Source organism: Rhinoraja longicauda, chromosome 3 (genome assembly GCF_053455715.1).
Source record: "Rhinoraja longicauda isolate Sanriku21f chromosome 3, sRhiLon1.1, whole genome shotgun sequence".
NCBI classification, from domain to species: domain Eukaryota; kingdom Metazoa; phylum Chordata; class Chondrichthyes; order Rajiformes; family Arhynchobatidae; genus Rhinoraja; species Rhinoraja longicauda.
Genome location: NC_135955.1, coordinates 45,223,785 through 45,248,726, shown reverse-complemented (window position 1 = coordinate 45,248,726; position 24,942 = coordinate 45,223,785).

Genomic DNA, 24,942 nt, shown 5'->3' with positions numbered 1-24,942 from the left:
TGATACATTTCTGAGTCTCTGCTGTTTACTGTGTTGCATTTGGTGAATTCTACTCACTGTAATAATTTCAGAACACAGGACCGAATGAACAAGGAGATGGACACAAAAAGCTGTAGTAACTCAGTGGGACAGGCAGCATCTCTGGAGAGAAGGAATGGGTGACGTTTCAGATCAAGACCCTTCTTCAGACTGAGAAGTCTTGAGTCTGAAGAAGGGTCCTGACCCAAAACATCACCCATTCCTTCTCTCCAGCGATGCTGCCTGTCCTGTTGAGTTACTCCAGCTTTTTGCGTCTAGCTTCGGTTTAAACCAGCATCTGCAGTTCCTTCTTACTCTATAGAACAAAGATATTTATTCAAACTCTAATTATGTAACTCTCACGGCTTTAATAAGACCATAAGGCATAGGAGCTGAATTAGGCTATCCGCCCCATAAAGGCCGCCATTCGATCATGGCTGATCTATTTTTCTCTCTCATCTCCATTCTCCTGCCTTTTCCCCATAACCTTTGATGCCCTTACTAATAAAAAACCTATCAACCTCTGCTTTAAAAATACCCAATGACTTGGCATTCACAGCTATCTGTGGCAGTGCATTACACAGATTCACCACCCTCTGACTAATGTGAAGCACTGCATCCTTTAATCATGACTTATTTGCATAACTATATAGAAATGCATCACAATGTTGGCATGGCTTGTGACTCTGGATGCAATGTTGAAATCAAAACCTCAGTTCAAGTGAGATTCTAAAGTCAAATGAAAATGGCTCATTGAATAAAAATGTCCATACCTGTGTGCAGCAAACCCAACCAACATTCAGACCAATTAACCAAAACATCACCCATTCCCTCTATCCGTGATAGATGCTGCCTATTCCACTGAGCTACTCCTGTTATTTCACAGTGCCAGAGATGTTTAATCATGACATTGAGCACTATCTGTATGGCGTTTCCCTGTGATTGTGTTTGTTTCCTTCAGGTGCTCTGATTTCCTCCATCACCCCAAAGATGTATGGTTTGGTAGGTGAATAGGCCACTGTAATTTGCATCCAGTGTGTAGGCGGTTGGTAGAATCTGGGAAAAGTCAATGGGATTGTGGGTAGAACAAAGTGGAATGAGTGTAAATAGACAGTTAATGGTTGGCAAAGACTGAGCCTGTTTCTCAGTTGTATGCCTCTATGACCGGAAAATTATGGTAATTGTTTTCACTCTGCTCATCGCGCTAACCAAAACAGAGTATGTATCAGAATTTAAGACATGCACCTTGTACGTTTACCAATGAGAGGAATCAGAACTCTGAGCTTCCTGAAGTCATGAATTTATTTTGAAAAATAACCATAATTGAAATGTGTCTAGCAATTTAAAACAATATAAATTTTTCAAATAGATGACTTCAATGAGAATATCTTGGCATCTATGTATCCATTGTCTCTGCCATTCTACAGAGAAAAATCTAGGGGAAGAAAAACCTCAGATAATTTTACTTCGATTGCTCAAAGACTGATGCATTTTAAAGAAGGTGCAAAATTTGCTAACAAGGTGAAACTCAATTGTGTTCCAGAGAGGAATTTGAAATGATTCCTGGTCAAAGATGGGGTACCTAACAATATAGTGAACGGTCATTACCAAAGTCGAACAACATTTAAATGCTGTTGATATGAAGGATTATATCTTTAAATGAAGGAATACACTGCAACAAAAGCAGGATGACTAATGATCATGCTGAAATTTTTACCTCAGCAGCAATAAACTTTAATAATACACTCTTTGGCTGTTATCAATAACTCCTGAAGGCATCCATATTTTATTCCATGGTTTTAGATAGAGGAACTTCTCACAGCAAGGGTCTGTTCAGTTAAATGTGCCTTTATCTCTATTTCATTTAAATGTAGAGATTGAAAGAGAGGAGGATATAACTTGAGGTCATAAGAGCCAAAATTGAAAAACTTCTGCATTCATTGTCCTTAAGCACAAAGATTAATGTAGCATCACAATGTAATATATATGCCCATAGATAACTATTTAAATTACTGCACCTACCTCTTCATGACTAATTGTTTGCCTGAAATCCTTGCACATTTCATTTAAAGATTGGTGAGGGATTGCAAAGATTCCTTCCATGCCAGATAGAATAAGAAACACAATAACACTGAACACCGCTTTGAGATTAAATGAGAAGAGAAAAATCAATCATCTGCCATTGGAGCTTATGAAAACTTCAAAGTTAACAGATGTTGTTTTAATTGTGGTGCACCCCTTAAAGTGGCACATTATTCTCCCATTGGACATCTACATTTATGTTCCCTGGCTCTAGAATACTAAAGAAAGTGTTTCCATTAATATCTAATTTTAGAAGATTTATATTGTTTTTAGATTACATTTAACATTTCATTTGTGATATTTTCCAATTAAATTGATGTCTTTGGTGATTTGAGAACTCTGATTCAAATGTTTATTGCGAAAGGTCCAGTGTCCACATTTCTGTTTACCATTCCCATTTAACTGGAAGAAGCAAGCCATCAGCTCCTGATAGTTCTTAATGAGAGTCTGCTGGTGGAAAATCTATAATTACCACAAAGAACAATCGGTGGGAAGAAAGTTTGCTGTGTTCCTTGTTTTACTGCCTTCATTCCTAATAGAAATAATATGAGCTGATTAGATAAAGGAGGGAAATATTTTCATGTTTGAATTGGTCAGATACTGTTTCATTTAGGCACAACTGTTTTTAAATCATTTTGGATAGAATATATCCTTTTCTTGAAAAAGGAATTGTTTAATATAGTGGAATAACTTAATAATGCATCTCTATCTTTTCTGCAGTAACATATTGGTCATATTGTCCATTAAAACATTAGTAGTTCCCCTTACGTCTGTTGACTTTTATCTCTGTTACTGTGTGGAAGCTTATAATTCTCGAGCAAAGAATGATATCCCAACTTATCATACATTTGGTCATTCAGAGTTTGGGACAAAGATGTGCTACAAGATAGAATTATTGGTATTGTATTGTATTGATAATGGTTTACATTGTCACCTGTAATGAGATACAGTGAAAAGCCATGTTTTTAATGCCATCAAGTCTAATCATACCCCAAAAATGAGTACAATTAAACCGTACACAGGTAATACAACAGGTAGTGCAAGGAGAAAAATACCCAGAGTGCAGAATGTAGCATCACAGCTACAGATAAAATACACGATAAAAGAAAGTGCAAGGGTTGCAAGGGGAGACCAGGACTACACCCTTAGCAGTAAGAGGTCTATCCACTATTCTAATAATAGCGATGTAGAAACTGTTCCTAAGTGTGGTGGTATCAACTGCCTACTCCCTCTTATCCCGGGAGGGAGAGAGATGATGGAGTGACTGGAGTGCATAATTCTTGATTATGTTGGTTGCTTTCCTGACTTCTTGTCGTCCTTTTACAATGATTGCTCAGACGTGAGTTGATGTTCTCAGGTTTTGCCCCATTGCTACCTATCTGCACTTACACCCTCATCACCCACTACCAAATGTCTTCCCCATGGTATCCCCTCCAATCTCCCCATCAAACTCCCTCCCCCTTGCCAAAGCATTCAAATTAACCTCCACTAGCCATCTCCAATCAAAATTAGTGACTTCCTCTTCAAAGAGTCCCCTATAAGTGACTCATCCACCAATTAACCTCCTTGATTGATTCCTCTTCTCCAATTCACCCCCTGTATCCACCCTCTTTGCTTCTCTGCCTCAACCAATTTGATCACCCTACCTCCATCCTCAATCTGCTCCAATCATTTTGCAATCTCCACTCTTTGCAAGGATTGAAGACTGCGGATCAAAGCTCTTTGTGCAAGTTTTCTTTACACAGTCTTTCTTAACGTTTATCATTATGTTAATGCAGGACAGAATATTGTTGTCTAGGCGGCTTGCACAAAACTGTGTTCACCTTCCAATGCACGTGTTGCATTTTCTAGGCCCAACCATTGCCTGATCTGTTTATCCATGAATGTACCACAGCAAGCCCCATCTCCTTCTCAGCCAACATCCTCGGGTAACTGAATACTGAATACCAGTTGTTAACAGAGTTAATCCATGCATAGACACCAAGGCAAAAGGCTCTACTGTAGCCTGGAACAAATTAATTAACCCAGCAATTCTCTTCCTCCTAGGTTTATCTATGTAGGTTTATTTTGTCTGTTCCTCTTCTGCCCACTGTCTTTGCTGCAAGGGAAACCATTGACTTTCCACAGATTTAAAATAAATCAGGAGCAAAATAAATCAGAATATTTCGAAACAAAGAAACCACTTGCCTGCCTAGAATAGCAGGGAAATATTGAAGGCTGCAGAAGGAGTAGGTCTTTGGCAAATAATTTAATTGTTATATTTCTCCATTATACATAACATACAATGCAATGGGGTGGAGATGTCCAAAGAAATAGCTGATTGTTAAATAAAACAGTAAATATGCATTCAATACAATGCTGATCTTGTCGATAAATATTTCCAAGATGCCTTTTATTACCCTCTCTACATCTCCAAGTTTATGAGCACCCTATATTTTTGGTAATTCATTTTGTTTTTGAAATGTACTGCATTGCGGCTTCACTTACCTTATCTTCATTGGAAACACCAATCCAGATTCCATACTGATTCAGGTATCTATGGCATTGCCCCATTTCCATCTAATATTGCTGGCACAGTCAGCTGGGTGTCCAGGTCATGAAAACAGTGGGACAGCTTGTAGAGCTGCTGCCTCTATGCTCTAGAGACCCAGGTTCGATCCTGGCCTCAGGTGCTGCCTGTGTGGAGTTGACATGTTCTCCGTAAGACCACATGAATTTCCTCTGTGTTTTCCGGTTTGCACCCATGTCAAGAGATGTGCTCTTATCCTCAAGTAAAAAACAAATTGCTTTTAATATGTCAGGTGTGGATGAGAAAGTGGGAAAATGTAGAACTAGTATGAACAGTTGATTGATGGTCAGCATGGACCCATTGAACAAAAGGGTCTGTTTCCATGCTCTGTCTTTAAACTAAACTAAAACCATGTGCCCCAATGAAAAATTATGTTCCTTGAATCTACTGCTTGTTCAATGGTTAATTTTTTTTAAATGCACTCTTATTGTTAAAATTGTTTTCGATCTGTCTGTGTTCTAGTTTTCCCAACCAGGTTTTGCAAGTGTCTCAGAGCTTTAAAAGCTTGAACCATAAAATCAATTAATTAATTCATTCATTTGAATACATAGCAAAGCAACCAAAAATTTTAAAACAGCAGGTCAGCATAAATATATTCCATTATGTATTTTCGATTAAGCTGCCAAGTAAATGAAACTGGTTTAGAATAACCATCGAGATGTTTTCAAAATAGAACAGGATTGATATTTCCAGATGCACATTCTGTTGCAAAAAAAAGCCCTTATATTTTGTATATATTCTAAATTTAATCATGGAACCAATATCTGTGGAAGTACTGTATGAAGGAGTAGTGTGGGCTAAGTGCTGTCTGCAGCTCTTTTGTTGGTATTTCATTATATTTCAATCACATTTGTGTCATATGCATTTCATAAACAGTTATACATGCGTGATTCACTTAATAGCTTGCTTGGGAAAATCCACCATCAACCATACCCATGAGTCCTCTAATAAAAATAAATCTTTTAACAGAATTAACAAATTCAAGTCTATAATTAATAGGAATATTTTGTAATTAAAGTAAATAATAGTTTTTAACCAGGACATCTATTAATAATCCTACAGCTACAGTAAACACACGGTATGAAGTCTGCAGATTGTTGTAATTTCCCTATTCTGCAGTACTTGAACTGCACACAATGTAAGATAGATTAATGCTGAAAGATATGGCTCTAGATTTGCTTCAGGCTGGTATTTGCTTTCTTTGTTTATGTATCTTCTCTGTCTAAAATTAACAAAGACCCCGTGGCTCCATTTTTGTCATTTATCTTTTATTTCATTCTTCATTAGTATTATATCAATAGTACATTTATTCAGACAATTTTTGCTGGTTTTATGGAAGTGTTGTGTCTTAACTGTTACAATAACAAACTACGCAGATAGTGGGTCTCATTCTAATTAATATCTAATACTGAACATAATTAAGGAATTAGCGCTTGCATTTTCTACCGTCACAGGAAAGGGTTCAGAAAAAGGAAAAAAAAGAGAAAAAATATTTCCTCAAGGATGTGGGGGTCAGTAAATTGAGAGCACAGATTTAAGAATATAGACAATAGGTGAAGTCAAGGAGAATATTTTTTACCCGATGGATTTTCTTGAGTTGGGACAGCTGTCTATATATATCACCCACATTTACTATTCTCCTGATGTTCTGATCCAGAATTCTCTGTCAGTCATTTCCTCGGCCACTTTCAGTGTCAGTCCCAGTCATATTAAAAAGATTAAAATCGAGAGCTTAATATTAATTTTCTTTCTAATCACAGAGTACTCATTTTCATTTTATTTTATGCTTTCCATTCTCCAAATCTACATAAAGACCTGCTTTCCTATCACGACCATTTCTGTGATCCTCGCCCAAACACTCTTTTTGTTCTTTGCCAACTTCTGAGCAGTTCCGGTTCCGACAGCAAGTATTGGACTTCATTTCTAAATAGAAGTGGAGTTCTTCTAACCGCTGCAAACAAATAGTTCATTTAATGCTGCTGACAGGCAAATAGTTTTCTGATTTTTATCGGCAGTTCATTGGGAAGATATTTGCAGTTTATTAGCTGAACACTAGATGTCCCTCTGATGTATTGAGCAAACTACATCCTTGCTTCTTGTTGTGGAGTAACTCAACGGGTATGGCAGCATCTGCGGAGGAAATGGATGGGTAACATTTCAGGATCAGACTGATTACAGGAAGGGGGAGAAGGGGGGAAAGGCTGGCAAAGAGAATGACCTTTTCTCTTGATTTGCAAGCTTTCCTTGAAAATGCCTACATCCTCTGTCAATTCTAAAGCTTACTTCAGGTGTACATGGGGGTAGGAGAGGGTTAATGGAGAGTAATGTGAGATACTGGAACTTTTTCCAACAGAGTGAGAAAGACCAAAGCAAGTTTAATGGAGGTTCTTTAAGTTTTTGAAGGGTTTTGATGGGTTGGAAAGGGAAAGGCTATTTTCTTCGCTTGACGAAAGGTCATTATTTTAAAAATTGTCGGTGAAAGAGTAAGAAGTAAGAAGAGATTTCTCTTTGCAGAAAATTGTTAGAGCAGTGAATGGGTTGCCACAGGGAATGGTTGATGCAGAGGCAATTGCATCTTTTAAAGGAATAATAGATAAATATTTGAGACAGAGGAAGAGATAAGACCGTGGGCAGAAATCAGGGCAGTTTGGATTGTTTTCACAAAGAATGGGAGTTAATTTAATGGCCAAGTGATCTCCTACTGTGATATAAACTATTACAATTCTTCAAAGCACTTCAGATCTGTTCCTTCTTTCCTCATCTTCCACAACACAGTGAAACCCACATCTACTTCTCCATTTACCATTGTTTGCAGTTTGTGCATTTTGTTTATGTGCCCTGGGCTATGCAGTCACATGAATTATTTTTTCTCTTCTGCCTACTGAACCACGATGACTGCTCCTTAAGAATTGGACAAAACTGTGATCCATTCCTTATTTTAATTCTTTGTGACATCTTCATAAATGTTGATGTTTTTTTGGAACATTCAAAATTCATGATGATCAAAAAAAATGCAAATATTCCATATTTTCTCGCATATAAACCCACATGTCATTCTGCCAATGACATGAGTTGGTAGGTTGCAAATGCTCCTAGTACACATATAAGATGTAGAATCTGGGCGAGTTAATGGGTGAGTGGGAAAGTGAAAATGAATCATTATAAAAGGGTGTTTGACTAGGAATGGATATGGTGGGCCGAAGGGACTGCTGAATGACTGACTCAGTATCCACTCTATGCTTACCTTTGTAATGGCTTCCCATCTTAACTGCAGCTTCTGATATATGTTTTCCCAAAAGTACAGCATCCATAAACACAAGTAAAATAATGGAAAATTTTGGAAATATTCCAGCACCAACTGTGAAGAGAAGGGCACTAGCAAACAGACAATATGAGAAATGCACAGAATATAAATCATATTGAAACGTGGCTGATATTTTTGTTTGATTGCCGATGTCCACCTGCAGGGGTGCAGTGTCTCACTGTGTTCGCAAACTTGACAAATTGGAAAATTACAGTAGCTTTTATGCATTGATTGGGTCTCTTCAGCACCATAACTTACAATTACTGCTTTAAAATTTATAGAATGTGCGATATTGATAATGATGTGCTGTTCTGTTTAACTAAATTTCATTTTGTCATCAGTAACTTGGTAATCAGTTCTAGGCCATAAAAGTGGTTTTCTTTTCAGAAATATTTTATTGTCAGAAGGATTTGCCATTTTATATTTGTATAAAATTTTAAGATCCAAAGTGCTCATTAGGTGATGTGAATGCCATAAAATTTTAATAGAGGCACCCTGACTTCTATTAAATTATACACATAAACCAATTTTTTCAAGTTTGCACACACCATGAGATATCTTGCCACTTCAGCAGAACATTGACAATTAACAACATTTATCAGCTATTTCCAATATGATTTAGTGGTGGGAAGGAGGTTTTTTTTGCCATGGACATTTACAACAAGTGCGTGAACAGAGCCATACAACAAGAATAGCAGTGATAACTTGTATTTAACTTATATTTAAATAGTATGCTGTATTTCATCTCTCACAGGATGTAAAACAAACAGACATTGAGTAATGTAAAGAGATACCTGCTAGAGTCAATGACTAAAAAGTTGATCCAAGGGATATCTAGCTATCTAGGTAATTTCTGCCTGTCCACTGTGGATGGCAAATGAACAGTCTGACAATTTAATGATTCTGAAGCAGTTGAGAAGGATGGCAGAGGTTGAGCTGGGTGTCATCAATGTACATGCAGTCATTGTGTTTTTGGATGAAATTATGCCAAAGAGAATCCCAGGAATGAGTAGGTTAACCGATGATGAGCATTTGATAGTACTGGGCCTGTACTCACTGGAATTGTATGTCAGGTTGGAGGCCAGTGTCTAGTGGAGTGCCCCAGGGATCTGTGTTGGGTCCACTGTTGTTTGTCATTTACATTAATGATCTGGATGATGGTGTGGCAAATTGGATTAGCAAATATGCAGATGATACTAAGATAGGTGGTGTAGTTAGTAATGAAGTAGAGTTTCAAAGTCTACAGAGAGACTTGGGCCTTTTGGAAGGGTGGGCTGAAAGATGGCAGATGGAGTTTAATGCTGATAAGTGTGAGGTGCTGCATTTTGGTAGGACAAATCAAAATAGGACGTACAGGGTAAATGGTAGGGAATTGAGGAATGCAGTGGAACAGAGGGATCTGGGAATAACTGTGCATTGTTCCCTGAAGGTGGAATCTCATGTGGATAGGGTGGTGAAGAAGGCATTTGGTATGCTTGCCTTTATAAATCAGAGCATCGAGTATAGAAGTTGGGATGTAATGTTAAAATTGTACAGGGCATTGGTGAGGCCGAATCTGGAGTATGGTGTGCAGTTCTGGTCGCCAAATTATAGGAAAGATGTCGACAAAATGGAGAGGGTACAGAGGAGATTTACTAGAATGTTGCCTGGGTTTCAGCACTTAAGCTACAGAGAGAGGTTGAACAGGTTGGGTCTTCATTCTTTGGAGCGTAGAAGGTTGAGGGGGGACTTGATAGAGGTTTTTAAAATTTTGAGAGGGACGGACAGAGTTGACGTGGGTAGGCTTTTCCCTTTGAGAGTGGGGAAGATTCCAACAAGGGGACATAGCTTCAGAATTGAGGGACAAAAGTTTAGGGGTAACATGAGGGGTAACTTCTTTACTCAGAGGGTGGTGGTTGTATGGAATGGGCTTTCGGTGGAAGTGGTGGAGGCTGGCTTGATTTTATTATTTAAGAGTAAATTGGATAGGTATATGGATAAGAGGGGATTAGAGGGTTATGGTCTGAGTGCAGGTAGATGAGACTAGGTCAGGGAGAGTGGTCGGCGTGGACTGGAAGGGCCGAACGGGCCTGTTTCTGTGCTGTAGTTGTTATATGGTTATATATGGTTATATTAATGAGAGGGGACCTCATTTAAACATACAGAATAGTGAAAGGCTTGGATAGAGTGGATGTGGAAAGGATGTTTCCACTAGTGGGAGAGTCTAGGAGTAGAGGTCATAGCCTTTGAATTAAAGGACGTTCTTTTAGGAACGAGATGAGGAGAAATTTCTTTCGTCAGAGCATGGTGAATCTGTGGAATTCTTTTCCACAGAAGGCTGTGGAGGCCAAGTCAGTGGATATTTTTAAGGCAGTGATAGATAGATTTTTGATTAGTACAGGTGTCAAAGGTTATGGGGAGAAGGCAGGAGATTGGGGTAAGGAGGGAGAGATAGATCGGCCATGATTAAATGGCGTAGTAGACTTGATGGGCTGAATGGCCTAATTCTACTCCTATCACTTATGACGTTATGACCTTATGACCAGCAGTAGATTAAATGTAATAGGCTATAGTTTGGATCATCTGATTTGGTTGAATAGATGATGATTGATGCAGTCAAGATCAGTCTCACCAGTCCAATGGTTGAGAGATTATGGAAGAAAATGATATTTACCAAAAGCAGATTAGAAGCAACAAGGAGAGTTAGACTGTCTTTATGACAATCACATTAGATGATATTAATGAAAATGATAAGAATTATGGGCACTGTCTCAGTGTGCAAACCTGTCTGGAAGAATTAGATAGAGAGACTTTGTACTTTTTTAGTCTAATATATTGAATCAACCCAACAAGAGTCCAACAACATTCGACTCTGGTCCAATAACAACTTTCCACGTGTGAACATTTTAATTTGCTTAGTTTAAAAAAAATAATCTGCAAGAAAGAGCTGCTTCTCATTAAATGACCAAATATTAAATGCTGATTGTTTTAACAAATGTTTTTTTTGTCCTTCATATAATAAAAAATGGCAAATAGAAATGTTCATTGAAAATGTTATGGCATAATGAGCCCAAATGCTGAACTTGCTGGTGCATCTTTTGTCAAAACATATCTCATCAATAGCAAATGAGATGATTGATTTAAGTTGTTCAAAATAAAAGTTCTATAAATATAAAAGGATGAAATTATTAGTTAGTGAAATAATAAAAATAAACTTTGTGTCTGGATGATGTCATTGCTGTGGTTTTCTACATTTCTTAATGTTTTCCAAACATGATTTATTGGTATATTTAATAATGTTAGGGCATATGGAGTCAGAGTTTATACTGAATGTATGACAAATTGATTTTGAAAAAAAAGGTAATATTGTTATAAAATAGTAATTCATCTTGGAGGAAGATGGTCCATAAAAAGCGACCATTGTTATTCATAATTTAGAATACAGTTGGGGCGCCACAATGGTGCAGCAGAGCAATAGAGATTTGAGTTCGATCTTGACTACGGGTGCTGCTGTCTGTGCAGAGTTTGCACATTCTCCCTGTGACCTCATGGGGTTTTTTCCGGGTTGCTCCAGTTTCCTCCCACATTCCAAAGACATGCAAGTTGGTAGGTTAATTAGGTTCTGTAAATTGCTGCTAGTGTGTAGGATGCAAAAGTGGGATAACATTGAATTTGAGAATGGATAATCGATGGTCGGGGTCCACTTAGTGGGCCAAAGGGCCTGTTTTCACACTGTTTCTCCAAACTAAACTCAACTGTACATGATTTGGATTTAGGATTAAACAACCCAACACCAACACTTGCAGTGATAGATACCAAACTGGTGTAACTAACACAAAAAAAGGATTATTGTCCAAGAAGGCATTATAAATTTTACAGACCTGGGCAGTTATCGGCAAATGAGCTTTAATGTAGATAAATGTGTGATGATGCATTTGGGTAGGAGAAACACAAGAATTATCTATGCACAGAGTAAGAACATGAATTGGTTAGGAAAACGAAATAATCTGAGGATACAGAGGAACAAATCATTAAAAACAGCTATGCAGGTCAGTAATGTAATTAAAATGCTAATAAAGTCCTGAATCCACTAGTATAGAATTCAAAAAAACAGTGGAGTTATGTTCACCTTGGAAATGATCCTGGGCAAAACCCACAGGAGAAATGTGCATAGGTCTGGTCTCCATATTATAAAAATGACAGAAAAATTGGACAAAAGTCAAAAATGATTTACACAAATGATGCTAGAACAGGGATATTCCAGCTGTTGGAATAAATTGAACAGGTTTTCTACCTTAGAAAGCAAAAGACTTTGAGGGGACCTTGTAGAGGCCTTTGAAATTACAATTGGGTAAATGTGCAAGGAATGTTTTTTACATGTTTTTCAATGCGTTCAGTAATTGTAAAACTTTTCTTCTCATACGAAATAATTACTCATAGATCAAATGAAAAATGTATTTACACAAAAGTAGTTGGAATATATATTTTGCTATTTCAAGAAGTGATTGAGACAAATACATTAGATAATCTCAACAGGAAACCAGATGAGAGAAAAAGGAACAAAAGGTATGGTGAAAATCTGAGGTTGATCGATAGAATGTGAAGAATTTGCTTTGATTTGAAACATCAGTGCAGATTATTGGAGCAAATGACCTCGTTCTAACCGGCATATTCTGTCATTCCTTGAAGTTCCCTATTTCCTAAGGAAACTGTGGAGTCTGGTACGGTTGATTAATTTAATATGAGATTGAATATCTTTAGAGCAACGTGATACAAAATGTGTTGGAATTTAGGTCCCTTTTACGTCCTTATTGTCCCTATATTCCTTTGAACGTACAACAAAACATCTACGAAGGAACATCCAGATGTCAGAGTGAATACTCGGTGAGTAATTAAAGCTGATGGATAGATGATGCCAGAGAATTGAATACAAGACATCAATCAATTCACTTCCTGTTGTTACCTTCTCCCACTTGTCCATGCCTCTTCATCATATGATTCTTACATTAAATATCATGTGGTAATTTTTTTTAAAGTTGTTTCTCAGGCAGTTTGGCAGCATTGTTCAGAAATTCCAAATTTCCATTATATATTTGGGCTTTTTTAAATATATCTGCTTCTAGAATGATGTTGTGATTGTATCCATTCTTCTGTTTTACCTTTACACCTTCTCTTTAATCTTGCATTATTTAAATCTAGTTTATTTTTGTCTTCAGTGCTGGTAAGAAATTCTTTAGAATTTACAGTTTGGCTAGAAGAAGTGAACAGATTTGTAAATTCTATTATAACATGTCACTGTAAATTTACACCCATTTCAACCCCCCTCTCTCTCTCTCTCTCTCTCTCTCTCTCTCTCTCTCTCTCTCTCTCTCTCTCTCTCTCTCTCTCTCTCTCTCTCTCTCTCTCTCTCTCTCTCTCTCTCTCTCTCTCTCTCTCTCTCTCTCTCTCTCTCTCTCTCTCTCTCTCTCTCTCTCTCTCTCTCTCTCTCTCTCTCTCTCTCTCTCTCTCTCTCTCTCTCTCTATATATATATATATATATATATATATCTTTATACATTTTCTCTCAATTTCTCAGAACAATTACTTGTTTGACAAGTATAGTTTCTTATTGTACTTCGGGCTTTTCAGTGGCTTGTTATTTATTTAGGCAGAGCTAGAAACACAAATTTGGATTAGAGCATCCACTTGGAAACTCTTACATTGTAAATTCATATGTTTTAAAAATAAAAACCAGCTGTTCTTAACCTCACTAGATTTGTTCTTTTAGGTTGTTAGTGGTAATAGAGCATACAGGAAGACCTGCAAAGACTCATAGGTGTAAATACACTCCTGATAGCAGTGGTTTATCTGATCTTTTATGCTGTTGTGTGTATAGGTGTGAGGAGGGGAGTCAATACTGTATCCCCATCCATCCTGCATCTACGTTTCCCAATTAAACTTGGAGAACAATCTACAAGGCACCTTGTAAACCTCACCTATACTGTGCACTGTTCTATGAACAGAACATAACGTAAGAATGCGCTGCAAATAAAAAATATATAACTGCAATAAAATATTTAAAAGATAAAACATTCAATTCTGAAGCACAATACAAAACACTGTGCATGCCAAGCTTTAGGAAAGGATGTTACATCGGGAACCTCCTGATCATAGCTGAATGCAATGTCCCATGAAACCTACAAAAAGCACAGCAATGCTTTATCTTTTGTTTTATCCTACTCCTCTTCTCACATTTGAGGAAGAACTTGAGATTTTGCAGAGTCTTGAAACCTTGAGGGGTAGGAGATTCTCCATGGGGTTTCCATCAAACGAATGGCTCAGTTGGGGGAGTCCAGAACAAGGGGCCACAGTTTGAGAATAAGGGGTAGGCCATTTAGAACGGAGATGAGGAAGAACTTTTTCAGTCAGAGGGTGGTGAAGGTGTGGAATTCTCTGCCTCAGAAGGCAGTGGAGGCCAGTTCGTTGGATGCTTTCAAGAGAGAGCTGGATAGAGCTCTTAAGGATAGCGGAGTGAGGGGGTATGGGGAGAAGGCAGGAACGGGGTACTGATTGATAGTGATCAGCCATGATCGCATTGAATGGCGGTGCTGGCTCGAAGGGCTGAATGGCCTACTCCTGCACCTATTGTCTATTGTCTATTGTCTATTGTTCTAAATTTGTTCTAATCAGTCAAAAACTCGGAAAGCATTGTATTGTACATTGCTTTGCCATGTAAACTTGGAGCTTAACAGAAATATAAAATGGAGGCCAATATCCTTCTGCTTTAGATCCACCAGGCCAAGGCTATCTATCATAATAACAATGTAATTTTATTGGTTACATTATTATTATTATTATTATTATTATTATTATTATTATTATTACATTATTACATTATTACAAGAATAACTTCAGAAACTATTTTCAAAATGTGTATTATGCTGCTGATTTTTTTTTCTCCATAACAATCAAACTTCTTTTGTTGAAATAGTTTTGTTAACTATAATAGCATTAGAATAAAAGGGTTGGGTTTGCCTTTATCTTGGAAAGCAAATTATAATTCACAGCCTTCAAAGTAATAATTGTGAAAATTGTACAATGGAAATTGTACAATTAAACATTATTATCATGCATATTGTGGGCAAGTACTTACACAGCACTTATAGTGTTTCCTTAATGTATTATTTGAGCAGTAACTTGGAGCACAGAATGGACATGAGAAGAATTAAGCGATGAAGAAACCCTCTGTAACTTTAATTCAAAGTGCCTTTTAAAGAAAGATCCACACCATCCAAGCATGAATGCTCTTAAAGGTTTAACTGCTCTTATGATGGATTTGTGGACTAAAGTAATTACAGACTAAAGTAATTTTGTTCAGCTCTAATTCCATCAGGATCATTTACCTCTGAAGGATGGAGAGGAATGAATCAGAGATCCGAATCTTCTTTTGCTTCATCTAAGATTTATGGCAGGCACTTTCAAGGACAGCTAAACCTGCTTTAGTATTCCAGTCTGTGCTGCCCCCCTTGCTCCATATTTGCCACTTTGTAAATACTGCTGTGAAGTTTTCAAATGAAAATAAATTTGTACTAGTGAGAAATAAAAACAGAAGAATTTCCATAGTCTCCTTCAGATACCTGTTACCCACACATTTGTGTGCGGGTGCGTGTGTGTGTGTGTGTGGAATTTATGTCAACCTTTTTGACATAGGCAGTGAAGCACAACCCTGACAACCAAGATTTAAAATATTGTTTTGCACTTTGTGCTACTGTTCTGAAGAGCAATAAGATTCCTGGACAAACAACCTGCTTTGCTGTAAATGCCACCATTAATCTTTTGTTTTTGTTTGTTTCCATAATGGAAAACAGACAGCTGCATTTATCATGCGTTACCTTGCACTGATAAATTGAGGCAGAAAATAAATTATATCTAACTCCTGAAAATGTGCTGCAGGTTCAACACTATTTGCTTTATTTTGAAGATGTTGCTGTACTAGTCCCTAAAGAAATGTAACATTGGGATTTACAGTGCAGCTTATATAAGGTCATGCTGGTACACCTTGCCAGATGGTTCAGGTTAAATTGCAGTCAATGCAATTACACTTGTGAAATATTTGTGCTGGGTTGGAACTAGAATAGAGGATGTTATCTTTATTCTGGATGAGAGACGAGTTTCAATATATTTGGAGATTGCTGCAAAATATGACAGAACAAACTGATGAAAATGCAAACCCCTGACTTTTGAGTTTATTTGACAATAAAACTTTTGAATTCCATTTCTGAGAAGTGGCATGTATGTGACCCAGTCATTCATTTCAAGCCAAGCTCACAGTTGGTGCAATGCTGCAAAGTGACCCACTAATGGTACCAGATGAGGTTTTGAAGTATGTTATTTAGCATGGGACACGTCAGATCCATTTGTTTTGTAGAAGCATGATGACTGCAGTAACATGCACTGCTCCACACAGTTCACCAAACAATGGGGCCTTCCTGCTGGAATTGTAACTGCACTGTATGTTTTATTGAAAAATAGAACATGATTCTTCTGCTTTTCATAAAGATGGGGAGGCTGGGACTGTAAAGGATGGCATGAGAGATGGAACGACACAACTGAAATCTAATGTTATTATTTTTCATGTTCTTGGCTATTTGAGTAATGGAATATTTTTCAACCCATTATTGTTGAGCAGTGTTGTATTTTATACCAGCAGAATGTCCTTTATGTTGTCTCAGTCTCACCTTAACACAAATCTCGGATAATAATCTCTTTGTGAGTTATTTCAATGGATATTCTCGTGGTTGTCTGCTTTAATAAAAGAGCCATGGGACTACAGAGAGAAATAATCAGTGCTGAAATTGCCGTGAGTTAATGCATGGAGTTCTGTAGTGGGTCACCCCCTTTGTATTTTAAACCAGTGCGGCTGCAAAGCATCAAACCACTCTTATTTGAATGTAGCTCAAAAGGCATCGGCCCTTTCTACAAGAAGGGCACTGGGTCAGAGGCATGGTGGAGTGGGGAGGATATAGTTTAGTTTAGTTTAGTTTAGTTTAGTTTAGTTTAGTTTAGTTTAGTTTAGTTTAGTTTAGTTTAGTTTAGTTTAGTTTAGTTTAGTTTAGTTTAGTTTAGTTTAGTTTAGTTTAGTTTAGTTTAGTTTAGTTTAGTTTAGTTTAGTTTAGCTTAGTTTAGTTTGGTTTATTTTAGAGATACAGCATTGAAACAGGCGCTTTGGCCCACTGAGTCTGCATCGACCAGTGATCCCCTGTACACTACTTCTATCCTACACACTAGGGACAAATTACAGAAGCCAATTAACTTACAAGCCTGCACATCTTTGGAATGTGGGATGAATCCGGAGCAGCTGGAGAAAACCCACATGGTCACAGGGAGAATGTACAAACTCCATTCAGACAGCATCCGTTGTCAGAATTGAACCTGAGTCTCTGGTGCTGTAAGGCAACAACTCTACCATTGCACCAATGTGCTGCCCCAATCTTACAAACAAATGTAGAAGGACAAGTTGTAGCCAAATGATAATTCTTAATTATGCACCACTGCCGCTGCTATTGTTATGACTTATTTCATCCTAGTATTTTAGCCCTTCATTCGGAATCAGTGTCCTTCCTTCTATGATCTTTCTATTACACCATCTGCTTTCCCCTACACCACCATGTCCTGCACTTTTTTTGTAAAACACTACATGCTATGCTATCAACTTCATCTGTGAACCGTTCTTGCCAGTTTCCCACTGCTGGATCAGGGCTGTCAATGGATATTGCGTTGGTAAAGTGAGGTCAAGGAAATTCCATGCAGCTCTCAGGAGACCAGCAGATGCATTTTGGATGAATTTGAGAGCAATGAGGAGTTTTTCATCATATTTATATTTGTACATTTGAAATGGAAGTATTGAGGGAGCTTGTAATCTCACAACCACTCTTTCTCTCAATAAAATAAAGATTGAATTTCTACATTTCTACATTAACACTTATGGTCTGTCCTATTTTAATATCCCTTAGAGCCCAATAGTTTACCGAGTGAGCTCTTGAATATTGCTGATGATTGTGTCATCTTTTCTTTCAGGTTAGTTTAGTTTAGAGATACAGTGTGGAAACAGGTCACTTGGCCACTGAGTCCATGCCAACCAATGATCACCCATGCAATGGTTCTATCCTACATACTAGGGGAAATTTATAGAAGCCAATTAAGCTACAGTACAAACCTGCAGGTCTTTGGAAAGTCGGTGGAAACTGGAGCACCTGAAGAAAACCCATGCGATCACAGGGAGAAAATGAAAACTCTGTACATACAACACCCATAGTTAAGATTGTACCCAGGCCACTGGTGCTGTAAGGCAACAAATCTACCGCTGCGCCACAGTGTTGTCCTTAATCACGCAGTTCAGAAGTATTAAGATCTAAAATTTCAAACATGCTCAATTCAGAGTCTGAGCAGGTTGCAGGAACCAATCACCATTTCTTTCATGTCTTCTCCAATTTGAGCCTTGGACAATCAACCATGAGGTTCATAAGTTCATAAGTGATACCGTAGGTGCAGAGTTAGGCATTTGTCCCATCAAGTCCACTCTGCCATTCAATCATGGCTGATCTATCTTTCCTCTTAACCCCCTTCTCCTGCCTTCTCCCCATAACCCCTGATACCCTTACTAATCATGAATCTACCTATCCCTGCCTTAAAAATATCCATTGACAGCCTCCACAGACTTCTGTTGCAATGAATTCCACAGATTCACCACCATCTGACTAAATAAATTCCTCCTCATCACCTTGCTAAAGGAACATCCTTTAATTCTGAGGTTATGACCTCTGGTCCTAGACTCTCCCATTAGTGGAAACATCCTCTCCACATCCACTCTATCTAAATAATAACCAATTACATGCAATTGGAAATGAATCAGCTGCAGCTACTGAAGTGGTCTTTTGAAATGGGGACAACTGGGAAGGAGAGCATCAATGAGAAGGATGATTAGGTGAGAAGATTAATGGTGGCTATAAAAGGTGATGTTGACTGAGAGAGGGAACAACAATAATTGGAGGAATTGGACAAATGGCGATAGAATGGCAGTAGTTGAGGAACATTGCTCTGGCTGGGGTAGAAGAGCAAAGATCTCAATAAGGATGAGAGAGGATGTCGACATCAAGTATTTAACATCAAATGTGGATGAGCATTCTGGTTGTTGCCTATCTGAATTCATTTAAGACTTGTTGGTTGCATCCTATCAAGCTGCATCAACAAGATAATCTTTAAACTGAGTATATTTCTGATTTATACATGGGTGCTGACACCAGGGGAATGAGGCTGAGAGAATGGAGAGAATGGCAGGAGAATGGGGTTGAGAGGGAAAATAAACCAGTCATGATTGAATGGCGGTATAGACTCAATGGGCTAAATGGTTTAATTCCACTCCTAGGTCTTAAAGTTTTATGCCTCAAGGCAAAATGTCGTGCAAAAACAACATTTGCTCGATGCTTTATTTGTACGGGGAAAGTGCCTATTTCAGGTCTGGGTGCAGCAAAACCCATTTGTTTTGGGCAGTATGTTCCCAATTTATCATGAATATGGACTTGCTTTCTGCTAATATAGAGGTTTTGGAGAAAATAAGAACACAAAAATAGTAGCAGTGTAAGCCATACAATTCCTTAGATCTGCTCCATCATACACTAAGAGTATGATTGATTTAATCCTTGGTTTGAACTCCATTTTGCATTTAATTTATTTTACTCCTGATTCCCCTACATTTCATAATTCCATCTAGGTCAGCCTTGAATATGTTTTGTGGTTAGCATATTGTGGCTCACACATCTCTGAGGTACAGATCTCCAGAGATTCATGACTCTCAGAGAAAATAAATTCATCCCTATATCAATCTCAGATGTTGAAATTCATTTGTCCTCAATATTCTGCCATTTTTTCATGCCCCATCGAGTGCCCTCAATGGCTGAATCTCTAAGCCCGTGCTTATTATACATTTCCTTGGATCTTCAGATAAGGTTTAACACAGAGAAGTATGAGGTGATGCATTAAAGAAGGAGAAGCAGCAGTATGAGCAGTATAATTTTAAAGGAAGCACAGGATCACAAAGTGCTGGTGATTCAAAACCACTAATCATTTATGACACAAGATAAAGTTGATGTCAAAACACAAGGAAACACACGGAACTACAGAACTGGTCATTCCTGATAGGCACAAATTGCTGGAGTAACTCAACGGGTCAGGCAGCATCTCTGGTGAAAAATAATAGGTGACGTTTCGGGTAGGGACACTGCTTCAAGCATGAGACGTCACCTATCCTTTTTCTCCAAAGATGCTGCATGACCCACTGAATTACTCCAGCAATTTGTATCTATCTTTGTTATAAACTAGCACCTGCAGTTCTTTATTTCTAGGTAATTTCTGATGCTGGAATTGTACAGGTGTCAGAATCTTGAGCAAAGCACATGGTGCTGTAGTATAAGAAAATAACTGCAGATGCTGGTACAAATCGAAGGTATTTATTCACAAAATGCTGGAGTAACTCAGCGGGTCAGGCAGCATCTCAGGAGAGAAGGAATGGGTGACGTTTCGGGTCGAGACCCTTCTTTGGGGAGGGCATAGGAAAGAGGGAAAGGATAAGGAGGGTATTTCTTAAAACTGGAAAATTCAATGTTTGCATCGTTGGGTTGTATGCTACCCAAGCAGAGTATACTCCTCCAGTATACATGTGGCTTCACTCTGGCAAATGGAAGAGGTCTAGAACAGAGAGGACGGCATAGGATGGGAATGGGAATTTACATGGTTAGCAACCAGGAGATCCAGAAGGCCTTGGTGGTCATGGCATAAGTGTTTGGTGAAATGGTCACCTAGTCTATTCTTGGAATCGCCGAAGTAAAGGACGCAACATTAGGAGCATTGACTACAGTAGACAAAGCAAGATATGAAGCATATGGTTCAGGGAACTAGAATCTTTGAATTATATCATAATCATAATCATTCTTTATTAGCCAAGTAATAAAGTAACTCAAATTTCACTGTACCTTAATTGGTACATGTGACAATAAATTGACCTTGAAATCTTGAAATTTTGAAATCTCTTAAGTATGTTTTGAACATACAAGGAATTTGATTGGTCATACAGTCATACCATTAAAAAGCAACAAAACACACAAAATCTATTTTAACATAAACATCCACCACAGTGACTCCTCCACATTCCTCACTGTGATGGAAGGTGAAAAAAAAATCTATGTAAGTTACGAGTTTGATCTCTGCAAATATACAATGCCAATTCTGGGCACTTCTCTCCAAAATGATTACCAACCCTTGAATATAAATGAGGTTTATTGGTGTATTGGATAACAAAGTGATGCAGCTAGCTTATCACTTATTAAACTCAGGTTCAATCCTGACTTTGAGTGATGACACATTCACCCAAAGACTTTGTGGCTTTCTTTCGGGTACTCTGGTTTCCTCCCACATCCCAAAGATGTGCAAGTTGGTAGGTTAATCAGACATTTTAAATGGCCCTAGCATGGAGATGAGTGTTCGAATTCAGGCGGGGTTGATAAGAATAAAGCATGGGATTAATGTAGGATTAGTTTAAAATAATGATTCTTGTTTGGCACAGATTTAGTGAGCCAAAGTACTTGTTTTAAGGCTGTATTTCCCCATGCCTCTATGAGTGGATTGGTATTTGAAAAAAAGGGTTTTTAATTGACTGGAAAATCTAGGGTGACTTCAAGAGTTGGGGAGGTTAAGGGAAGATTAAGTCAAGATGTTGAAAATTATGAAGGATTTGGAAGTACAGGTAGCTTGACTAGTGTGATTTCAAAAGAAGAAAAAAAACCCTGATAAAGCCGCAAGAAACCGACCTCTTGTGTTTACAGGAGTCAATCTATAAGATCATAATAGAGGAGATGATATTTATCTCCTTCAATATTTACCTGCCATTCCTTAATCCATTAATTGACATGATCCTAATTACTGCAACTTTGCTTAACCATTGCGGAGATGGGGAGTGAGGGAAACAAGAGGAAGGAGAAAAAGAGAGGGGGATAAAATAGGGAGCAAGAGAACAAAAGATAGAAGAGAGAGGGAGAGAGAGAAAAAGAAAAAGAGAGTGGGAGAAAAAGAAGTGGAGAGATTAAAAAATGATGGTGAGAGAGTCATTGAGAGAGGGATAGAGAGAAAAGGAGAGATGAGAGAGAAAAAGAGAGAGGGGGAAAGAAGAAAATGGAAAAGAGAGGAGATAGAGAGAAAGAGGGAGGGAGGTGCATTATAGACAGAAGATAGAAAGTAAAGACCCAGGTTACTGTCAAGAACGATACTTTTTGTAATTTTAATATTTTGGTTTGTTTTTTGTTTTTGTATTTTGATTACTTTGACCTTCAAGTTCTGCCACAGTGCTCTTGATCTTTTGATGCATAACAAAGCAATTTGTGTTTTGTGAATTAATTAGAAAAATCTCTCAGTAGATTATCTTTAAAATGTGAGCAATGCTAACTTTCAATGCATTGACACTGACTGACTGTGTTGGATCCATCAACTTGCGAGTCTCTGTGAATAAGATCTGCTTCAAAGAACTGACCTTTTCACATGTGTATATTTAAACGTATAAAACATCTCTGCTTAATCAAATTTACAGCAGAGTCTTCAATTAAATAATGCAGATTGTAATGTTAAATTGATATCCTGCATATTCACTCCATTAAAATGGGAGTTTGCAAAACATCTGACAGTATTTCACCTACAGTTATTCATCTCCCTCCGGATGCTAAATTACCCATTTGGCGTACATGACAGCACAAATTGGAGATGATCTGTTGTAAAGCCTATGTTTGATGGACAGAATGGTCTTCTGTAGTTTTCTTATAAGCATCCCTCGTTAAATGAAATGCAGATGTATTAATAATTCCGGGGAAGCTGTCACTGTGCACTTTGTCTTCAACAATGACTTTCATTCATGCTAAATTAGTAAAGCTCATGAACCAACCCATAAATACATATGACAAAAGAAAAAGGTCAAGTTCTGAGACAGATTAATCATTAGTTTGTTCATATTTCTGGACAAATTTAATTTATATAATTCTCCTAAATTGTGTAGTTATTCTTGCATATTGATGTGGCTAAATGGAAACTTGACCGAGTCATTAAGGGGACATGCAGCATTTTCATTTCTGGTCTCTGTCATATCCTTTAGTATAATGATGACACATTATGTGAAACATTTGTTGAATGATTTGCGTGTGGGTTACAGACTCTGACATTGACCCAATTCACTTGTATCTCCAGCATCCAACTGACAGTCTTGCTAATAACTATGAGGAAAGAACCTTAGACTCAGCATATTATCTAACAGCGCATCTGCTAACAGGCCACAATGTGTCACATACAGTTAACTTTATGATTAAGGGACTCTCAATATTGTTGCTTTTGGAATCAACATGAGCAGTATATTAAAATGTGATGAGGTTTATGGAATATTTTAATGAGGAATAGAGTAATAAAAACCATAGTATACTTAGCAACATATCAGAAATGTAAAGGTGATTTGTTGATTGTGAACCTGGGTGGAGCAGTTCCCCCATCTACATTCCCTTTGCTACCCAATTTTGTGCCAATTTGTTTACTATTCCCTCAAAGCATCATGATAATGGAGCTTTTAAAGTATCCACCACTCCATGAGATTTTTAACAAAATACCTCACTATGGCTGATGGTTCATAGGAGAGCCAGAAGGTTTCAGCCAATACCAGGTTAGTAACTTGTTCAAGCTAAAGGTCCATGGGCATTCTCATGGGACCCATTTATGCCTGGTTCTTGTTGGTTACGTCGAACAGTTCTTGTTCCAAATGTACACTGGCATTATTCCCCAACTCTTTCTCCGCTACATCGATGACTGAATGGGACTGCATCCTTTACCTGTGCAGAACTTTCGATTTCATTAACTTCCACCCTGCCCTCAAATTCACTTGAACGTTCTCTGATATTTCTGTATCTGTACACTATGGATGGCTCGATTGTAATCATGTATTGTCTTTCCGCTGACTAGTTCGCACGCAACAAAAACTTTTCACTGTACCCTGGTACACGTGACAATAAACTAAACTCAAACACAAACTCTCTTGTATCAGGCAGGTATAGTAGCAAACTGAGAGAGGTCCCTTTCATATTCTCTGCACCTGAAGCTTTGCTGCTATTCAGACTCATACTGTTGGAACCCCTCCGAGCCTTTATTGGGAGCAGTTCTGATATGCTAAAATTACCCGAAAGGAGACCAGAATAATATACATGACCTCCATAGGTAATTTTTATTATTATTTTTGTAATCTTTCTTGCTGTTTTATGTCCATTATATTCAATTAATGTTTTTATTGGTGTATATTAGTGTGTAAAATCATGAGAGGAATAGATCGGGTCGATGCACAGAATCTCTTGCCCAGAGTAGGGAATCGAGGACCAGAGGACATAGGTTCAAGTTGAAGGGGAAAAGATTTAATAGGAATCTGAGGGGTAACGTTTTCACACAAAGGGTGATGAGTGTATGGAACAAGCTGCCAGAGGAGGTAGTTGAGGCTGGGACTATTCCAACGTTAAAGAAACAGTTAGCCATGGATAGGACAGGTTTGGAAGGATATGGACCAAGCACAGCAGGTGGGACTCATGTAGCTGGGACATGAGTGGGCAAGTTGGGCCGAAGGGCCAGTTTCCACACTGTATCACTCAATACTCGATGACTCTATTAATAAGCTTGCAACTTAGTGAAAAGGAAACATATTTTGGAATTGTGTTTGGCACATTTTTACTGGGTCAGATTTTGCAACTGCTATTACTAGCTCCCTGATTATTGCAAAATTTGATGGAAAGATACTGAATAACTGATAAAATTACTTCCTTTTTAGGCTCTACTGAATGATTTGTCACTATTTCTGTCGTCAGGTACAAATATCACAAAACTTTGGTTGTCATGTGCAGTATTACAACTTGCTGCAGAGAAAGTCTGCAATTCTACTTGGGTGGAG